Source organism: Sceloporus occidentalis, unplaced genomic scaffold (assembly GCF_023333645.1).
Source record: "Sceloporus occidentalis isolate IW3139 unplaced genomic scaffold, rSceOcc1.0.p SCAF_5, whole genome shotgun sequence".
Lineage (NCBI taxonomy): Eukaryota > Metazoa > Chordata > Lepidosauria > Squamata > Phrynosomatidae > Sceloporus > Sceloporus occidentalis.
The window spans coordinates 148,535,673-148,541,672 of record NW_028316985.1 but is presented as its reverse complement, the minus strand read 5'-3'; positions in this window follow the sequence as shown (position 1 = coordinate 148,541,672).

The following is a 6,000-nucleotide window of genomic DNA, read 5'->3' as shown; positions in this document are numbered from 1 at the left end:
AGAAAAAGATAAAGACCCTTAAGTCAACTATCAGCAGAGGCCATTTCTGTCATAACCTTATTCTATTTTCCCTCTCTGTAGGGAGGTGACCAGCATGACACCTTCATACTAAAATACGTGGAATTTAGTGAACTATTTTTATCTTAAATCTGTTTTGGCTTATCCTCAGCTTCCTGCTTTTTTAATTTCTATGTGAACAGGTTTCCTGCTGTTTTTAGCAGGACTGAGTTCTTTTTAAGAGAAGTCTAAATATTCTGTGCAAATCACATCAATGTTCAGTTTCATGTCCAACTCAGTCTTCACAAAGCTAGTAGTGATCCAGGTTTTTTCCCCCTTGATCCACAAGTGTGTGATTAGGAAAAGAATAAGAGAACCATGGAATCATAGAGTTGGAAGAGCCCTCAAGGGCCATCCAGCCCAACTTCTCACCATGCAGGATAACACTATGAAAGCACTCCTCACACATAGTAATCCAGCCACTCTTTAAAAACCTCCAAAGAAGGAAAGTCCACCACCCTCCAAGGCAACATATTTCACTGTGGAACAGTTCTTCCTAATATTCAGATGAAACTCTTTTCCTGTAGTCTGAATCCATTGCTCAAGCTCAGGCCCGTATGTTTCAAGCCTGAAACATATGGGCCAAATAAAGCAGCTTCTGGCCACTTTGGAGGCATGACGTTTACATGACTCATGCCCCCAAAGCAGCTGGAAGTCCTCGAAGACTGTGCTCCAGCCCAAAGGATGGGATTGAAAATGAGTAAATTAAAACTGACTCCTGATCAGTGCAGCTTGGGCCCTGCAGTGGGTGCCCACTTTGGGAGTAGGCCATGTGGTACTGTGGTCCTGGCCTGATCACAGCTTGGAGCAGCCAGAGGCTGCTGTTTATCAACCATCTGCTTCTTCTCCTAGTCTTTGAAACTGCAGAAAACAAGATTGTTCCATCCTACATATGACATCATTTCAAATATTTAAACATAATTATCATGCTACCACTTAATCTTCTCTTGACTAAGGTAAGTATACCCAGCTCCCTAAGTTGTTCCTTACATGTAATGGTTTAGAGAACTCCTGCCAGCATGGGCAATGGTATATAACAGAAAATGCAAATGAGACTATTTCCTTCATTCAGCAGCCACCTCTGAAATTTCTATGAAAACCTGAAGTATCTTCTGAGTGTGCCTAAGACTGCCGAGATGAGTAGCAACTGGTGGGATTTTACCTTTAGTATATGATAGTGTTTTATTGTTTTGTCCGGGATTAGATATGTCTGTTGTTTCACCCTTTGGTGAAAAAAGTGTTTACAAATCATCATCACCATCATCATTGGATTTCTCCTTGGAATAAATCACTTTGTTGTAAAATATAATCATTATATTTCTTGTCAGTCAATCTTAGTGTGAAGTGTTGTAGTGCAGGCTACAAATACAATTGCCCCTCCATTTTCACAGGCTTGGAATCTGTGTCTGTCACCTGTTCGCAGGTGGCAAATTGAGGGGGACAAAATGGGGAATGTGGCCATGGACGCATGCCACCATTCAAGCCAATGGGGCTTGAATAGCGGCAATTTTCTATCTTCACTGGGGAGGGGGGTCCAGAATGGATCCCCTGAGAAAACAGAGGGGCAACTATACATCAATTTGATATCACTGTAAAGTGAAAGCACTGACATTTGTGTGTTAAAAAGTGATTTTTCACTATCACATCACTTCTCCAGGTATTTAGTGCACTGTGTCAATGTGTATTCTTTATGAATGATCTGTTGTCAGAAGGAAAAAGCATTGTCCAAAATGACTTGGAAAAATCTTCTGTAGAATTTGTCCTCTCTTCTTTTCTTTAGCTTTGAATGGAAATCTTGGATGACACTACAGACTTCTGTGCATCTGACATTTTTATGCTACAGTTTCTTCAGAGCATCTTGAAAGATTACCATAACACAGAAAACATAACAAAGAGGGACAGCTGTGTATTCTTTCTCACTGAAAACTGCCCTCACAATCTTCAGTCATTCTTCTTCAACCTCTCATGAAAAAAGTATGTCTTCAAAGCAGGCCAATATTTTAGTATGCATTCAATAGCAGGTAGCAATGACAGTCCCATTGTAGGGATGTGTCAAGGCACATATTTGTATTCAATTTCTATAAAATTTGGGGTGGGGGGGGAGACAAGATATTCAGCCCTCTTCCAAGAAAATAAACCAAACTGTATATTGTGAGGACATGTTTTTTTACATCAAAACTCAAGGCCTTCATCCTTGAGAAAGTAGTGATTATAAAACATTCCCACACCACTTTTCTAAGGTCACCATTAATTTGTTTTAATTTCTGATACAGTGACTTGGGTTTTCCAAAAATTACCAAAAAAACAAATCTCAGCCACATAAGTCACACTATTTTTTCATTCTTCTATTGAATATTGGAGTTCTTTGTCACAAGTGCCTCCCTTGTCTCATCGTTGGCATTATAAAATTTAGGCAAGACATGCTTAATTTCTTCTGTCAGAGTTAATGGAAAGAATTTTCTGTGCATGACACCTATTTTATTTAAATGTTGTAAATTGGCAAAGTCTTTAAGCAAAAGTTCTAGTATCTACAATTAGGCCATCATGTAGGCTGTCTTAGCATAAGCCTTTATGTGATCATGTGCAAATAACTTTTAAGCTAATGTGAAGATGAAGGCTCTCATGGCTGGCATCCATAGTTTTTTGTGGGTTTTTTTGGGCTATGTGGCCATGTTCTAGAAGGGTGTTTCTGATGTTTTGCCAGCATCTGTGGCTGGCATCTGGGTGGTTTTCATTTGAATTTGCTGGGTCTTGATTTTAGTGTCTTTCAGGACTGGTAGCCAAACTTTGCTAACTTTAAGGGTTTCTTCTTTTCTGCTGGAGTTGTCCAGCTGCTTGTGGATTTCAATGGCTTCCCTGGGCATTCTGACCTCATAGTTGTTGGCATGGTCCAGAATTTCAGTGTTTTAAAACAGCATTTTATGCCTACGATGGTTTATAACGTATTATGCTACTACTGATTTTTCTCGCTGACCCAGTCTGCAGTGTCTCTCATGTTTTTACATTCTTGTTTGAAGACTACATTTGATGGTCCCTATGCAGACTTGCCCATAGCTGCATGGTATGTGGTAAATTCCTGCAGCTGTGAAAAGGTCACTCCTGTCCAGGGAGCACAGCATTTGCTGGATTTTCTTGGTCAGTTTGTAAACCATTTGGAGGTTGTGTTTCCTTTCGGGTTTCCCCATTCTGTTTGTGACTCCTCTGATATATGGTAAAAATACCTTGCCTTTGGGTGGCTGTTTGTTTTGACTCCTCAGGGTTTTCCTGGCTCTGGCAGCCCTTCCAATGTCTGAGCTGGAACAACCATTAGCCCGTAGAGCCCAGTCTAGGTGCTTCAATTCATCTTCCAGGAAGTGGGGTTCAAAGTCCTTTTTGCCCAACCCACCAATGTTTTATTGTGCTTCTTTTTTGTCCTGGGTGATGGTTGGAGTTCTTGTGCAGATATCTGTCTCTCTGTGTAGGTTTTCTATATAGTGTGTGGTCCAAACATTGGTTCAGTTTGTGGGTGGCAATGTTCCATCCTCTTTTTTTTTATTGTGAATTAAATGTTAGGGTGGATGTTTTTCAGATGGTTCAGAAACACAGTCAGATCGTCTTCTCTGTGAATCCAAATGGTGAAAGTGTCATCCACATATTAGAACCAAGTCATGGGCTGTTTTGGTGCTTTTTCCAGGGTTTTGCTTTTCAAAGTGTTCCATGTAAAAGTTTGCTCTCACAGGGCTCAGAGAGCTTTACATGGCTACCCCATCTCTCTGCTCATACAATTCATAGAATTCATTGTCCCACTGGAAATAGTTTGTAGTGAGGCAATGTTTGAACAGGGCTGTGATATCTTCTAGAAAAAATTGTCGGATAAGTGCCATGGTGTCCATTATGGGGACTTTGGTCAACAAGGAAACCACATCAAAGCTGATTAGTATGTCTCTGGATTTAAGTTTGACATTGTTGATTTTTCCTATGAAGTGATCTGTGTTCTTGATGTAGTGGGGGGTTTGCCCTATATGGGTTTGTAACTGTGTGGCAAGAAACTTGGCCAAGTCATTCAGTGGCACTCACTATGGGTTGGAGTGGAATGAAATCCTTGTGGATCTTGGGAAGTCCATATAGTCTTGGTGGGAGAGCCTCAGATTTGCACAAACCTTGGTGTGTAGTTGGCTGAATTGAAGAGTTTTTGATCAGGGTGTTCATTTTTCTGGTGATTTTGTTGGTTGGGTCTTGTTTCAGTTTTTGTATACTGGAGTTCCTTGATTTTTTGTTTCTGTTGTTCTGTTTCCATGATTACTGTGGCATTGCCTTTGTCCGCTGGGAGAATGATGATTTCTGGGTTGGAACTGAGGTCCTTGATGACTTTTGTTTCTTTTTGGTTATGTTACTGGGAGATGGTTTTGCCTTGTGCAGAATCCATGCCATATCTCCTCTCTTCTGCTTCCTCCTCTGGGAGATGGTGGAGGGCTGATTCAACCTGGGCAATGACGTCTTCAACTGGGATTGTGGTGGTGGTTACTGCAAAGTTGCTTTGTTTGGCCAGGATGGATGTTTCTGCTTTCGAAAGTTGCCACTGTGTGAGATTTATGATGGTTCATGATGTGTATCCAGTGAGGGTTTCAGCAAGTGCTTGTGGCATTTGTCTTTGTCATTGGCGGGTTACAGACCGCCTGTTTGGGGCGGGCTGCACCCGCCCCTTTCCCCGGGGTATCGGGGCCTCAGTGGCTAGACCGGCAGCCGCTGAGGCCCCGATCCGCCGCTTTCCAGGCTGCGGGGAAGCGGCAACAGGCCGCTTCCCTGCAGCCTGGAAAGGGCTGTCCTTGGGGCTTCAAGCCTCAAGGACACCCCGCGGCAGCGGGGAGGAGGAGAAAGGGCCCGCTTGGCCCTTTTCTCCTTTGGTCCGCTGGGCGCAGTTGTGTGAAGGCTGCGCCGAGCGGACCAAACCAGGAAGGAGCTCCGAAACGGAGCTCCTTCCTGCTCCGCGCTAAGGGCGCACTAAGCACCCTGGCATGGAGCAAGGACGTCATGTCCGTGCCGCCCCATATAGAGGCGGCGCGGTCGTGATGTCCTCATGGTGGCAGCCGTGTGGAACGGCTGCTACCATTTTGAGGGTTAGGGGTGTGTGGAAGCACCGCCCCTTTCTAACCCTAGTACGCACTCAGCGCATACTTTCCTGCCCATTTGTAATGGGCCTTTCAGTGTGGTCTACCATATCTTTTTTCCATGTTCCTGTAGATGAGGCTGTCAATTTTGTCCCAGTCTTGGATGTTCATATTTTGACTGATGCTGAGATGGAGTGATAGTATTCCTTGTCTGTGTTAGCCAGTTCTTCGCAGGTGGTGGGTATTTTCTCCCATAACCATGCATATTTCATCCTGTTGTAGATACGGTTGGCCTGTGGGGTTTTTAAAATCCTTTTTGCTGTGAAAAGGTGTGGTATGGAATCTGTGTCTCTGCAGCATAGCAGGAACGTTAGTGAGTTGAGTAGATATGCTTTCCTGGTCCAGTGTTTTTTCAGTCTTTTAAGCCGCTGGCTATACTATAGTCTCCATACACCTAGGGGATCAGGCTGGGATGTTCTGAAGTGAATTACTACTGTTTCACTCACATACAAGCATAATGTAGTGGTTTGCATTAGAACTTTGGGAGGCTAGGGCTGAAATTCCACTTCAGCCATGGAAACCTATCAGGTGACCTTGGACAAGTCACATTCATTCAGAGGTAGACAATGGAAACCTTCCCCAAACAAATATTACTTATTTTAAAAAAACCAAGATAGATTTGGGTCATCATTAGTCAGAAATGACTTGAAAGAACATAACAGCAAAAATAAAAATAAAATAAAATAAAGAAGTAGTTAATATAACAAAAAATAGGTAACTGTTAGAAATGTGGTCACTTAATACTATATTGGACCATTGAGGTATTCAGATGACGGATCAAGAAGAACTTCAGGCT